Source organism: Brachyistius frenatus, unplaced genomic scaffold (genome assembly GCF_029030835.1).
Source record: "Brachyistius frenatus isolate BFR_SWC_R1_liver_20210118 unplaced genomic scaffold, ASM2903083v1 Contig_32, whole genome shotgun sequence".
Taxonomy (NCBI): Eukaryota; Metazoa; Chordata; class Actinopteri; family Embiotocidae; genus Brachyistius; species Brachyistius frenatus.
The window spans coordinates 887501-903379 of NW_027210631.1; the positions used below are offsets into that span (position 1 = coordinate 887501).

The 15879-nt window shown below is 44.9% G+C and overlaps 1 protein-coding gene and 4 non-coding genes across 5 annotated transcripts in view; 4 read left to right on the forward strand and 1 right to left on the reverse strand.

The window, feature by feature from the left end:
* wnt5b (wingless-type MMTV integration site family, member 5b) overlaps positions 1-15335 on the reverse strand; it is an 89062-nt gene extending 73727 nt beyond the window's left edge. Inside the window, exon 1 of the mRNA XM_069700013.1 lies at positions 15170-15335. The gene's annotated coding sequence lies outside the window, so the exon portion shown is untranslated. The remainder of the gene's footprint in view (positions 1-15169) is intronic.
* On the forward strand, positions 6964-7075 carry trnal-caa (transfer RNA leucine (anticodon CAA)). Its single transcript has 2 exons — positions 6964-7001; positions 7030-7075. It is a non-coding gene; the product is annotated as a tRNA-Leu (tRNA).
* trnal-caa (transfer RNA leucine (anticodon CAA)) lies at positions 7871-7981 on the forward strand. The gene is made up of 2 exons: positions 7871-7908; positions 7936-7981. It is a non-coding gene; the product is annotated as a tRNA-Leu (tRNA).
* Positions 9741-9813, forward strand: trnak-cuu (transfer RNA lysine (anticodon CUU)). The gene has a single exon. It is a non-coding gene; the product is annotated as a tRNA-Lys (tRNA).
* trnal-caa (transfer RNA leucine (anticodon CAA)) lies at positions 9958-10068 on the forward strand. The gene is made up of 2 exons: positions 9958-9995; positions 10023-10068. It is a non-coding gene; the product is annotated as a tRNA-Leu (tRNA).
* Positions 15336-15879: the final 544 nt, after the last annotated feature.

The window sequence follows — 15879 nt, forward strand, 5'->3', positions numbered from 1 at the left end:
TTCAGTTGAGGGACACGGACAGGGAAGAGAAACGACAAAGTACTGGGAGACGGACTGTCACGGGGTTTGTTCAATAGTAGGAGAAACATACGTGATAATATCAGCCTCATCCTATAAATCTCTTGCATGCAGTAGAAAAGAAAAGATGTACACACACACACACACACACACGCACGCACGCACGCACGCACGCACACACACACACACACACACACACACACACACACACACACACACACACACACACACACGCACACACAGCTATAGATTTCCAAGGTCGCATTTCAGACATTCAGTATGTATCTAAGCCCTCCTCTCTTCCTCTTCCTCTCTTCCTCTTCCTCTCTGCGCTCCACTGCGCTCCTCTTCCTCCTCTTCTGCATTCTTCTCTCCTCCTCCCTCCTTCTCTTGCCTCTGTCTTTCACACAAATCCCACACACAACAAACACACACACACACACACACACACACACACACACACACACACACACACACACACACACACACACACACACACACACACACACACACACACACACACACACAGAGTCTCTCCAGAGACATGTCCGTTGCTCTGACCTCTCTCTCCTGGGAGAGCTGGCTGTCGGCCCGGCTCTCTCTTTTTCCTCCCTTTGCCTCCTCACACATTCTCCCTCTGCTCCGCATCTTTCTTCTTCTCTCTGTATCTCTCTATCTATCGATCTATCATTTTTTTCTAATCTCCTTTTGTCCCCCCCCCACCCCCTCATCCTCTTATCCTCTCCTCTGTTGCATGTCTCCCCTGCTCTTGCTTCGTCTTATCTCTTCATCCTCTCTCGACACGATTCCTCACTTCTCCTCCTCCTCTATCCTCTCCTCTCCTCACCCCTCTCCTCCTTTTATCCCCTTTTGTTCCCTCTCTTCTCCTCCTCTGCTTCACCTTCTGCTTCCCTCCTTCCCTCCTTTATTATTTCTTTCAAGGCGCCCAGGGTGTTGGCGTGGCTGCAGGGCTCTGCCTGGGGCTCCTCGCCCGACTCATGCTGCCTCTCTCTGGGCACGCTGCCCGCAGAGGGTTGGGCAGGGCTGAAGGAGAGCTGGAGGGGTGTGTGTGTGTGTGTGTGTGTGTGTGTGTGTGTGTGTGTGTGTGTGTGTGTGTGTGTGTGTGTGTGTGTGTGTGTGTGTGTGTGTGTGTGTTTGTCTGTCTCCAGTGATGGGGATAAGGGGGTGGGGTGGGGGTGAGAACGTGGGGAAGGGAGGAGATTTAAAGAGGAGGAGGAGGATGTTTGACAGAGAAACGGAGCCGATGATAGAGAAAGAAGAACGGATTTCTGATGAGTCACAGTTTGCTGTAGACTGTTTCTGTGGCTGCAACAGCACTAACAAGCATGCGTGTAACAGAAATCATTTTTTTAAATGATTGAAACTCAAATAGTCAACTGAATATTTTCCTCAATAATTGATTTATTGCTTTGCCTGACATCAAATTGCAGAAACACCAATCACAAGTTACCAGAGCACACGGCACCTAATAAAATGAAGACAGTATAGAGGGACTAACAAGCCCGACTGTTAAAAAGAGTAAAAAACAAAAGATTAAAGAAAAGGTCATTCTTTCCTCTACGGATCTAACCCTTACTGTTTAATATGCAACCAAATCGTCTTTCAAGTGAAATAACTTAGTAGCAGTTGCAAACCACACACTGAAAATCACATGGTTTTTGGTGCGTTTGTGTGATAATGGGTTCTTTATTGATTGTGTCCTGTCAGTGTGGCTCCGATGGAAAAAGAGGACGCTGGTCTTGTTTGTTTATTGTTGTTGTTGTTGTTGTTGTGTCACTGTGTGTATGTCTTAATAGTCAAGGCACTTCAGATGGAAATTACATAGCCAAATTATTTATGTCTAATATTGTTCATGGTCGCTTAAAAATAAAACAAATGAATAAAAATGACTTCCCAGAAGAGCCACAATCTAATCAAATCAAACTGGAACAGGAAATCTACGAGAGCATAACCACATAAAGTAAGGTCAGATAGAGCTGCAGGAACTGGCTTAAAAAATAAATTAAAAAAAAAAATCATTCTCCAAACTGTAAACTGTTAAATGTCAACAAACAGTTTGAATAATAATTTGACAGTTTTCTGTCCTTATTTTCCTGCCCTGTCTGTGGTATGTGTGACTGACTTTCACTTTGCTTTGCTTTGAGCAGGTGCACGTTCACACAGAGAGCCTGAAAGACGCACACCTGTACCCAGCTGCATGCGGTGAACAAATATTCCCCTGCTGGCCGCTAATGGTACGGCCCTGCTGGGGAGGAAGCAAATGTTCTGGACCTAACCATGCATGATGGGGGGGAGGAGGGGCAGGAGGGGGAGGGGAGGGGTAGTGGTCAGATGTAAGGAGACCCAGAGGGAGGGAAGTAAAGTTACAGAGAGTGGAAGAGGGATGGATGTGAGTTTGATGGAAGAAACCAAAACAACAAAGGAGAGTCAGCAGGACAAGCGAGTGGAGGGGAGAGTTCACACCGGAGTTTAAAATGTCGCCTTTAACCGCAATCTCTTGATTTATCTCCTCACTCGCCTCCTCCAGGTCTCCTCCCTCTATATCTGCTTAATTGTGCTCCTCTCCATCCCTCCATCTCTTCCTCTAACCTCTCACCCCTGTCCTTCACTCTTGATGTCTCTCTCTCATCTATTACGGTCCACAACTTCACTAATGAGCTCCAGTGATGGAGCGCCCTCTGTCTGTGGTCACCGTCACTGCAGCGGCTCCCTTTAAAGCTTCAACCCACTCTGGTCCACAGAAAGACGTCTGACAACAAACATTTACGTCAGCTGTTTACTAGGAGATAGAAATATGAGGGATGGAAAGGTGTTTCTTTCTTTATATGTCCAATTTTGCACATAAAATGTCATGTGATGTTCTGTAGATGTGTATAAAATGTTATTATTTATGAGAGGCGTGATTTGTTACATCATGTCAAAAGGTCCAAATTAATCTATAGAGATTAATGACAAGTAGCACCATAAAGTCAACTAAAATTGCTATTTTACATACAAAATACAAACATTTTGACGATGTAATATGTTAGAAACAACCGTTGTGTCCAGTTGAAGCACCGATAAAAACTATGACAGCTGTTTGGAAAGAGGCTGCTTCATATAAATGCATCTTTTCAGATGATGTCCTGCTGCCTCGTGTGCTCCAGCGTTGCATGTACACACAGCGCCCTTGCATCAATGGCAACGAGACAAATCCGCTGTACATTCATTGAATGTAATGAAAAACACAATTCTGATCTCAGATTCAGGCGGCGTGCGAGGTTTGACAGACGATGCGGTGGTGAGGCAGCGGCAGACGCTGATGTGAAATATACAGCGTGCTGCTGTCTGTGTTAAAATATGCAGGATGAAATTCAGGAGCTGTGGCGCTACACTGCTAAGTGGTTTTAACCCCTGTGTATCCAGACATGAGCAGAGTGGGAGAGCTTCTTTTAAGCTGTCCACTACAGCCACGGTTTGATCGTCGTAGCAGAAGAATGGGAGAGCATTCAGATTTTGTATTCTCTCCAGGGGCGCAGCTCAAAATTCGGGGACCTATACGAAGCAGCCTCGGTGGGCCTCCTTCCTCTCGATCACGTCTTCTTTATTCTGAATCTACTGGTTTCCTGTCCCTGAACGGATCCATTACAGAGTCCATCTCCTCACCCACAAAGATCTCCACAACCAGGCCTCCTCCTACCTCACCGACCTGCTCCATCACCACACTCCTTCCCACAGCCTCTGCTCCTCTGACACCAACCCTCTCTCTCCACCAGTCAGAACCGAGCACCGGACCTGAGGCGACACTGCCTTCGCCATAGCTGCCCACTTGTTTAACAGAGTGCAAGAATATTCTCTTGACTTAGAAGTACTCAGCATTTTAGTAAAGAACCTGAAAATAATGACGACATTTTGCTTTGAACAAAGCTTTTAAAGAAATTGCTTATCGCTGTAATTAATTTAAAGGGTAATGTTACCTCATATTCCTGCCTTTCCCTAAAGTAAGTGACTGTCTTGTTTTTATCAACAATCTGATAAAAAAAAAAAAAAAACTGACATAAACAGTTTCTTCATTTTAAGATTGTGCGATGAAGTTAGTGCACAATTTATTAAATTAACTTCAATCTCCTGTAAATGTTCATTGTGCAGGATAAAGTAATAAAACAGCAAAGGAACTGGACCAACTGAGGAGCAACCGTCTCCTCGTTATCCAAAAAGCTCATTTGGCAACGAGTCTGTGTCCTCCTTTAGCGCACTGCAGCGCTCTGCTCCTGTCGGTCCAGTCACACACTCCCTCAGCTACACAATCAGCACACTTCCTAATAAATCACTGCAGCCTATCCCTGATGGACGACTTCTGAAAAACAAAAAATATGTGTGTGTGCGTGCTTCTGTGGAAATCAATGTTGTCTGCTAGCTCTGTTTTCTCAGCCAACTGACTAATGTTTTGTTGATCCTTCTTCCACACCACACACGCACGCACGCACACACACACACACACACACACACACACACACACACACACACACACACTACAGGCAAACAGAAAAAGGCGTGATCAGAAGAGACACTGGAAAAGGAAAATATATATATATATAAAAAAAAGGATTTCTGGGAGAGAAAGGTGAAAAGAGACAAAAAGCATCCAAGAGGAAGAAACAACAGGATGATTGAAAAAAAATAATTAAGAATGGGAGCCAGAAAGCGGCCGGTTTACCATCAGAAACAAGATAGTGGGAATACATTTTAATTTGATCCCTTCTCTCCCGCTTCATCTGTGTGTGTGTGTGTGTGTGTGTGTGTGTGTGTGTGTGTGTGTGTGTGTGTGTGTGTGTGTGTGTGTGTGTGTGTGTGTGTGTGTGTGTGTGTGCGCTGACAGATTTGGTATTGCTTCAGCTCGGAGATTGGCTACAGAAAAACACACTCAGTAATTATCTAGAAGGAGCACCTGGACACTGGGAATCTCATTATATTATAACTTCCCCCCACACACACACACACACACACACACACACACACACACACACACACACACACACACACACACACACACACACACACACACACACACACACACACGAAGCAGAGGAGAAGACAAAAAAGACACGAGTGAAGTCACACAAAAAAGAAGAATTTTGCAGCGAGAGAAGAGGCAAAAATGAAAAATCAAAATCAAAAGATGAAAAATTACAAGAATGCAAAAAAGACCACTGAAACCACAGAGACGGAGAGAGAGGGAAGTCTTACTAGTTTCTTCTGTGCTTGACTGAAACTCACTGTCGTGAGGCTTTGTGGATCATAAGCAGACATTATATTATGTGGAATGACTCAACAAACAAGTTGGATCATTTGAATTCATCCGTTACTGTCTCTCCATCTGACGTCCTCCACGCAGTTTATTTCAAAGAGATGCGCCGATAAAAACTACAAACAAAAAAAAGTACAAAGACAACATCGAAATCAATGAGGCGTAAAAACACAGAGCTACAAATATATCGTCTGTAAGTGATGTAAAAGTCGGTATTACAGCTGAACTTACTCTCCTCTGTCCGTTCACTTTGATGTCCTGTAGTAGCTGACATCGACCAGTAAGAGGCAGCGTTTCCTCTCATCTGACGGACTGAATGTCCTTCATTACCTTCACTCCCTCTTTCTCTTCATCTGGACTCGCGCACACACACACACACACACACACACACACACACACACACACACACACACACACACACACACACACACACACACACACACACACACACACACACACACACACACACACGATGAACAACTGTGAGTCGATTGTGTATATGTGTGCGTGTGTGTGTGTGTGTGTGTGTGTGTGTGTGTGTGTGTGTGCGCACACAAACACCCATCTGATTCTGAACAGATTCATTCATGGCCGTGGTCCGACTGGCTGACACTGACAAGGTGAGATGGTTTACAACAGGTCAACACAGCGGGAGGACGCCAGACACTCAAACGCTCAAATCCTGTCAGGTCACTGTAAGGTCACGTGACAGGAAGTCTTGTCTGGAAGTCTGACGCTCGGTGATATTTCAGAGGTCGGAAGTTCAAGGAGTGAAACACAACACAGGGCATATATAAAAACTCCCGAAACATCCTTAAAGTCTTAGGACACACACACAAATCACCTGGTCCTGTTGCCATGGCTGCAGACTCCTCGTTGTCGGTCGGAGCACCATGTTGTCTGACTCTTGACATTGAAGACTTTACTTTACTGTACAAAACTGTTAGCAGCAAAAACCCAGATGAGAAACCACTGAACAAGTGAACCAGTTTGACAATCAGATTATATATATAAGATTGTCTGCTCCTTTTAAGGACACGCATAAAACTACAAGCTTTTTTTTGGACATTTATTTGCCATAATTGTGGCCTGGCTAGCATACTCGGTAGCACATGAGACTCTTAACCTCAGGGTTGTGGGTTCTAGCCCCATTTTGGGCAAGTAGCTTTTGAAGACAGTGCAAGACAAAAACTAAACATCAAAAGAGAAGGAATCATAAAGCCAGGATCTTTTCATGTCAATAATAAAGATTATTTGAAAAGCCCGCAACACGACTCTGCACCTTCACATAAACCTTTCATAAAATCAGTGTTGTGTGACTGCAGACACAACTCAGGTGATTCTGACACAAATGCTGGCTTTCCCCCAGGAACTTCCAGCCCTGCAACTCTTTTTCTTTTGTTGCCATGGATACTGTGACATTGCGTTTGTGCAAAAACAACAATTAGTAATGGTTCCAAAAATTTAGACTGAAACACATGAAACAGTCCGAACGGAAAGGATGATCACAAGTCACGGGCCGAGCACCTTTCGCTCTCCGGTCCAGCACCAGCCATGGATCGTAATATTGTCATGCATGCTGATTAAGGTGTCAACATGATAAAGATTTCACGTTACACAGCCTGGTGTAAAGATGTGTCAGGATGGCCGAGTGGTCTACGGCGTCAGACTCAAGGATCATCTCCTTCCTGGATTAAAGGGAATTCTGGTCTCCGAATGGAGGCGTGGGTTCAAATCCCGCTCCTGACAAGTACTGTCATCCAGTTTCTTTTCAGGAATGCAAGAATAATTTAATTTAATTCCATTTAGATTATTCTGGTTTAGAACAGCCAGTGTCAACAAAGACTTGTATGTCAGAAATCATCATGTTAAGTCTTCCACAACGTGTTCTGTTGACCAACGAGAGCTCAAAGCACTCTTTCTCACACATAGAAAAGTGAAAAATGGGCTAAAGGACAGACAACTCATTCAGTCCTCTTGATGTGACCTACAATGGTCCACAGTTGCTCTACTTTATGTCTCTATGACAGTCATGGCCGGAGGCATTATGTTTTCAAGTCTTGGGTCCATCCAACCGTTGTCCCATTGTGAGGCCAATATCTCAAGAACGCCTCCGGGAAATGTCTTCAAATTGTGTACAAAGGTTCACTTTTAAGCAAGGAAGAACTGAATAAATTGTAGTGGTTAAGAGCTGGAGGTCAAGGTCACTGTGACCTCACATCTGTCCCATTATCGTGAACACCATGTCCCAGGAACTACCCCAGGAAATATCTTCAAATTTGGCACAAATGTTGACTTGGACTTGTGGTCTACAGTCACGGCTCCAATTTTGTGTTCTATCAGAAGTTGTTTGTTTTAGAAAGTAAGGGACGAAGCTTTTTTCTGCTTAATAGATGAGACACCAACTCCTCTCCACAACAGAAATGCTCCGCGAAAAGACGGAACAAATTGATGAAAGAGGGGCGATATCCTGTCTCAAGTTTACAGCAGCTGATACGCTGCTTACAACATGCAGACTGACTTTGATAAAGACAGGAGCCAGTTGTCAGGATGGCCGAGTGGTCTAAGGCGCCAGACTCAAGGGTTGATTCCTTCCTTACCAAAGGGGCTTCTGGTCTCCAAATGGAGGCGTGGGTTCAAATCCCACTTCTGACAGAGTTTTACCTCCTGATGTTTGGTATTTTCCTTCCGTTTCCTTCCACCTCCACAACTGTTGTTACACTGTTGTTACTCTGTTGTTACATTTCACTCCTCCTCCTCGCTGTGCCTCAAACTCCCGACATACCTCTTGTCCTCACGTGTATCTCAATGTGTAAAACGTCTCTAACATATATGTAGACTTATCTAAAACCAACAGAACTGCATGACATCAAGTCAGCTGCACAGTTGACATTTATCAAGCTGACTGACTGGCAGGACACGTTGTTGATAAAACAAATGCAACAGTTTCTTTTCATGAAACTGTTAAGGCGGAAAGCGGAAAATCTCTGCAATATTCAGTAAACGCAACATAACCAGAGAACTGCTTTTAATATTGATTTGACCCCCTAAAACTTCATTTTTTATTAAAGACCTGGCAGATTAATAACAGGACGTGGCAGGAAAGACATTTGGAGACGGAACAGCCTGCATGGCACAAGTAGCTGTAAATATGTCACGTCCAACTATGTGGGGCCCATAAAAGACCGAAAGTGTCACTTCTGGACGCTTTGTATCGAAGCATTTAAAACTGAACCTCACATTTATCAGTTCCAATACAAGTACAGAGGAGAGAAATCAAAAGAACCATACAATATAGTACAACATTGTATATGTCATATTTAGTGACTTCCTAATGTGAAATTCAGTGATTCCCAAAGAAAAGAAGTGAAAGCTAAAATGAGAAATGAAGAGAAGAAAAAAAGGGAAGCAAGACGGAGGCATGAAGATTGATGGAAACGGAGAAAGTCGGAAAGCGAGACGGAGTTCAAATCTGACGAGAAAAGGCTTATTGTAGTGAGCACGTGCTGAAGAAGAGTCCTGTCGCCGTCTGTTTGGGTTTGTGTTCATCTGTGGGCTGTACGCTCGGCATGCGTGTGTGTGTGTGTGTGTGTGTGTGTGTGAAATTGGTTTCCTGGCCCAGTGCAGGTGTGCTGTTGATAGTTTTATCAGCGCTGGATCGGAGCTACTGGGAGGAGAAGTGAGGGAGGAGAGGAAGGGGGAGAAGGGGAGGTGTGGGTGGGGGGAGGGAGGAGGAATTTAGAGCAGGTTCATACTTCTGAACTGATATACTCGTATATGTTTTGAATTACGCTGATCAACTTCGGTTACAGAGCGCATTGACAGTTTAAATTGAACATTTACATTACTTTTAAAACATTTGGAGGGTAATAAGCCTTTTTTATTTTTTTTTTTTATCAAAGAGAGAGAGCTGTGGATCATCTGAAATACCTTCTGATTTCCGGTTTCCTGTATAGGAACCAACCGCTGGGACGAATCAAAGACACAAAACAATCAACTTGCCCGGACATTCACGTGTCCTAAACAACTGCATTTACCGTGAGAATAACCATACCTGCCAGTTCATTAGGTATACATACAATTACTCTGATGTGTTTGACCATCTTATATGAATGAGGTGGACAAAATGTTGGAAAAATCTCTCAGTATAACCCAGTAATTGATTGAAAATTTGATGTGTCAGCAGGTCTTACACAAAGTGTTCTTGACCAACTTTGATTGAAAGATCACTGATTTCCATGATATTTTTGTCCACTCTGCCTTTCTTCGTGTTCCGCAATTGTTTTATTTTATGCCAGATTTCATTGATGTTATTGATTAAACTTTATCTGTAAAAACTCCTCAATAACAATCAGTAGCATCTATTCTACACTTTTTTTTTGTCTTTATATACATTATTTTTTCCCTGTTTGGAGCCCGGCTAGCTCAGTCGGTAGAGCATGAGACTCTTAATCTCAGGGTCGTGGGTTCGAGCCCCACGTTGGGCGCAGAATTATTTTGGGAAGTGTTGAACACAGGGACACATTTCAGCTCATCCTGAATCAAACATCGACATTTCTTGCCAGTTTAAAACCTGACAGTATTCATGCTTAACAGATGAGGACGAGTTTGGTGTAGAAGACTTCTCACTTGTCAGGATGGCCGAGTGGTCTAAGGCGCCAGACTCAAGGGTTGACTCCTTCCTCACCAAAGGGACTTCTGGTCTCCAGATGGAGGCGTGGGTTCAAATCCCGCTCCTGACAGATTTTCACGTGTCAGCAGGTCTTATACAACGTGTTCTTGACCAATTTTGATTGCAAGATCATTGATATCCATAATATTTCTGCCCACTCTGCTTTTCTTCATGTTCTGTAGTCACATTCCTGCTCCATGTTATGTCCTATAAATCTGTCCAACAAGTAGTGTCCATTTGGAGATTCCTCTCCAATAATGCCACAGCTCGCCATTACCGGATTAATTCATGTGACCATGTAGACTTGTTGGTTGAAGGGCGCTGTGCAATATTGTCCGTTCATGAGAGACAAGCTGAGAAGACAATATAGTTACAATACAGCTACATCAAATAAACTTGTAATTTATAGAGACTGCTCGGCCTTGCGACACTTCCTTTGTCACAAATTACGGCTTTAAAGTATAATCTGTAATCACGGTTGGTTAGCCGTAGGCATTTTTTTTTTTTAATCATCATTGGCAGGTTGGATTTTATGTAAATGATTTAGTGGTCAGAGGAGGCTTTTCTTTTCCTGTCATTCGGTGCACAACAGTCACTGCAGCTCCTCTGGTCTCCTGCTGTGTCTTGCGGCTGTTTGCTCGGTGCCTGTCCGCTTGTGCCAGCCGCCAGATTTATAAAACGGTTTCAGGCGCTATAAAGTGTCCAATAAACCACTTTTACTATTAGTGCAGGACACTGCTGGCATGCAGCTGCAGAGCGCTGCTACCACTGACCATACCCATATACACACACGCGCACACACACGCGCGCACACACGCACCCTGACACGCTGACACGCATGTACAAACACCCCGACAAGCAGGGACGGTCACACACTCACTGGTCAGACACATTTTGAAGGCTGCTGGAGTCAGGAGCACGGCCAAACTCTAACCCCATGTCGCTCCACCCTGTCGCCCTCATGACATCATCGCGCAGCCCTGAACCACCGGCTCAGAGGGGCCGGAGACACGCACGCACGCACGCACGCACGCACGCACGCACACACACACACACACACACACACACACACGAGCAGGCCTGGAGCATTCACAAAGCCCAGACAGTGTAACGAATGCCACAGGGTCACATTTTGAGATACATGCAGAAATGCTTACACACACAGCACTTGACCATAATGACTACCGCATGGCCACAGTGCATTGTCAACACACACACACACACGCACGCACGCACACACGCACACAACGGAGCAGCTTAAGTGTAAGCTGCTGCCTCCGAGTCAAGTCATCAACTTGTGTTATAGTTTGGTTTCAAGTAGCTGAAACACTTTAAGTGCCTATTGAGTGGAACCATAAAGAACCTGCAGTATTTATCAGTCGATCTTTTCAACATTGGATGGTTCAAAAAAGTACATCGGCAACTTTCTCCACTATATTAGGCTTCACACGTTTTCCCAATATTTTCCAAATGTCCATCAACACAATAGTCCTTTCTACCAATCGCCAACATCGATTTAACTGGTTCTTTTATTCTTAAAGGTTGTGAAGGATCAGGGCAGGCTGATCAGGGAGGAGTCCAAAAGGGGACTGCGGGGAGATTTCCAGCATTCCCTCAGACAAGGTTCAAGTGTTTAAATACACGTTTCTAGAGTTGTACAGTTAATTGTCGTGAAACAAAGCCCTTTGACCCACGAGTGAAGTTAGTTGATTATTAATTGGAGAGCCATCTCATACAAGCAGCCTCATACGTCCATGTTAATGCTAGTTGCTGCTATTTAAAGTGAGCAGTAAGTATGATCACAAGGCCACATTGTGGTAGGATGCATTACAAATATTTGATGAAAAAAAAAAAAAAAACTAGATAAGGCCCCGCATGACCTTTTGAAACGGGGCCCCCGGATGCGTAAGGCTGGCTGCCTTTGGTTAATAAAGTCGCAGATAATTGTGAATGAAAAGTTACAGCAGGATGGCAGCGTCAACCGTCTCATCTGATCAACAGTCAAAGTCCAAAGATATTTTATTTACAGTGATGTGAAAACAGCAGATCCTCACATTAGAGGTTAAACCACTGAATGTTTCATATTTTTGCTTCAAACTTGACCTGAATGACATTTCAGATCCACGTAAAGCAAAAATTGCAGTTAAATCAAAGCAGCGCTACACCAAGTTTACACCATTCTTTCTCTGCCGGGTCAGCACCACCATCAACATCATCATCACAGGATGCTCACAAAGGACCACGCGCACGTCGGTAGTGGTGGGTAAAGCTTGCTGCCATCACACACTACACTGGGAGGAATTCCCGGGAATGAAGTCAGCCAATCAGAGACCAGCGTCTAAAATACTGGCTCTCCAACTGAAGAGCTGAAAAGGCCGTCCTCTTCACATGCACCACTGTCTGAGAGTGCGAGTCCAACTATGTCATTAGTGCTCCCAGTGGGCTCAAACCCACACATAACACATTCAGTGTTGAAGACCCCCCCCCTTAACAAGACACTTAGAGCATGCTCCATTTGAACCTGTTGTCACGACGATTTTCCACTTTCATTAAATTAGAACATATTTCCTTGTTCCCAAATCCATCGTGTCTGAACATATGGGACACACACACACACACACACACACACACACACACACACACACACACACACACACACACACACACACACACACACACACACACACACACACACAGACACACACTCTTGAATGACCTTGAGGAACCATTTGTGCTTGCAGACAGCCCATCTTCTCAAATGTCTGGTGTGGAGACACATATACGCACTCACTTACTCCCCTTCCCTAATTACCGAGTCCCGAGGGATGAGACACTCAAGCAGCGCCTCCGTCAAAGAAAAGGTCTTTCCCAGCAGCTAGAGGGCAGACAGACGGACAGACAGACAGACAGAGACAAAAGACGGAAACCAACAACAACAAGATGTTCAGAATGCAGATTTTATGCCCCGTGTATTAATTGGTTGCCCGTTTTTACACGTCGTTGCCGCATCAAAGCAACTCGGACACTTTTTAAAAACACAAAGTAACACAACGACAAGTTAAAAGGCACCGTGCAGAGAAGAAAATCCAGAAAACAAAAACATGGCACGAGTGGAAAAATCAGTGAGAGGCAGGGAAGAGAAAGAACAGGAATTGACTGGGAGGGAGGAGGAAGAGAGATTATCTCTCCCTAATGGCTAACCTGTTGACAGCAACACTTTTCACCACTCTTATCTAATGGTACTATCTACCTTGACACACACACACACACACACACACACACACACACACAGACACACTTCCTCTCCTCTGGCAGAGATTATCAGGCCTGCTGTCGGTCCAGTCCACGACTCACGAGGGATTCAGACTTTTTTTTTTTTTTTTTTTTTTTTTTAAAGCGAAGCGGAGACGTCGCGGCCAGAGGCGAGCACAGCCTTCCTCTCAGCTCCTCTTCAGCATCACATGCTGAAGATGAGTCTGATAAGTCTGCTGACAGGCGCGGTGACGGACACACAGAGTCACTTTCTTCTGCTGCGTCTCGCAAACAAGAAAATATCCCCGTGATTTTCAGTCGCCAGGCTAATCAAATGTGTCTTTCCAGTGAACGCCAATGACTAAAATGTTGGGTTATTGTGGACTCCGTTCCCTTTTCAAAGCATACCCATGCCTGCGTTACTCCCTTTTCTTGGGAGTTTTTGGGAGACAGGTCACTCTCAGTGATCCCTCTTCACTAAGTGACCAGTAGATTGGCGCTTTATGACGACACAACACTGAACAGACTCCACGCTCTCTCTGCATTTGGGCGAAACGTGTGCTGAACAGACTCGCCACAGACACAAAGACGTTCGCAGACTTCAATAAAAAAAACATTTCCATAGGCCCCGTTTCTTATGCTGAAACAGTTCATGGGATCTTACAGTAGGCGGGGCGGGGGGGGGGGGGACTCCTGGTGAGCCGTGTCATTAACTCAAACTCCTTCACAATGACATTACTGGTCCACAGATACAAACACAGCAGATTATTACATCACAGCTATTTATCACATTCAATTGAACTTTTAAGGTACTTTAGTACACTTTCCTGGTATTTTAGAATATTTAGACACAGCTGGTTTGAGTATAAATCACTCGCAGCTCTTTTAATACACCAGAGATGAATTTAAGTTGTTGTATCTTGTATTTCTCCTCATGCCTGAAGTTTCTGGCCTTCATGCATTTGTGGCTGCCCAGTATTTATCTGTGTATCGTGATTGATTGCACGGATGACCTCTGACCTCCAGCTGCCACAATAAATTCACAAGCCACATACAGTATCATAAAAAGCGCTCGGGCGGGCGATAAACCGACATCTGCTTTGTTTCAGCTTTTCACACAAAAGGAGATCCTCACAGAGAGTTTTGTGTTTATACCTGTCAGGGAATCAACGTGAGCTCCCTCCCTCAGTGTTTCAGTCAGACTTGGATGCCGCACAGCCTTTGGCCCAGATGAAGGCAAAGCAATTTCTCTACACTGAGAGAAACATTTGTGCAACATTTCGACCAAAAATAGTCCTGGTCTCCGCCGCAAAGCGAGAGAGCTGCCTTCATTTAGGCCGATGGGGTTGGCAGACACACAGACACACTCACAGACACACAGACAGACACGCACGCACACACACACACACACACACGCACACACACACACACACTGCATTTCACCACTGTCATATGGGAGCCAAAGTCATGAAAAGAGTCCATTCTGTTGGAAGACTGCGACAACGGAAACAAAAACGTCTACAAAAAAAAAGTCAAACGGAACAAAAGGTTTTCACACCGACTTCAGATGTGTCTGCAGTTCAGAGACTTAAACAAGTTCAAATCCATCATTTAAATCGCACCACCGCAGCAAAGTTACACTTAGTAGAGTTACTAAGACTTTCAGGACAAAAGGTGAGTCAAAATACAACCGATTGAAACAAGCAACAAACAAAACAACAGCAACAACAAACTCATAAAACGTCTAAATGTGCGAAAAGGTGGTAAATCATCTTTTAAATCTCCACTAAGTCACGTGTTTATATGTCCCTTCTAATAAACTAACTCGTGTACTTACACGTGTATTAAGATGCAATGACCTTCTCGTACTTTCTGGTATCACTCCGTACAATTGTTATAAAGTGAATCCAAAGTCTTACCTGGTCTGCTGGGCACGAACTAAGAAAACTTTTCTCCTCCCGAGCGTCCGAAGCGGCTCGAGCCCGAAAAGTGCACCTCTGTCCGGCTGGAAAACAGCAAGATATATCGGTGTGTTGTATGGAAGAGGAAACGCTCTCCAGAGAAGATTCCCCCAGCAGCCTGCTGCTCAGCGCTCACTGTGAGACACACACGCAAATTCTTCCCAAGTGGCACTTTTGTCTTTCACTCCGCGGTGTCAGGCGAAAGTCCTCGTCTGGGTCTCTCTCACACACACACACACACACAACAACGGGGGATTATGGGAACTAACGGAGGGGTAACTGCTGAAACCGGCGACCCGCGGACCTGTCGGCTACCAAACGTCCCAACTTGTCCTGGAGAAATCAAGTCGGAAATGAGCGGCGTGCGCCCCTGCTTGTGTACAGCTGTGTGCGCTGTGCTCTCTCTCTCTCTCTCTCTCTCTCTCTCTCTCTCTCTCTCTCTCAGCAACAGGTGTCAGAAATAAAGTGAGATTTCTTCACGGCCATCACAAGTTTCCAAACGCCCTCCAACTAATTAAGCGCGCGGGGAGGGTCGGGGGGGAGGGGGGTCTGGGGAGGGCGCACTTCGATGCGCTCCAAAGTTTTTACGCGCTGAGAAGCAGCGAGAAGTTTGAGACACCGAGAGGAGGAGGAGGAGGAGGACGAGTGAAGTGAAACAACAGAGCACG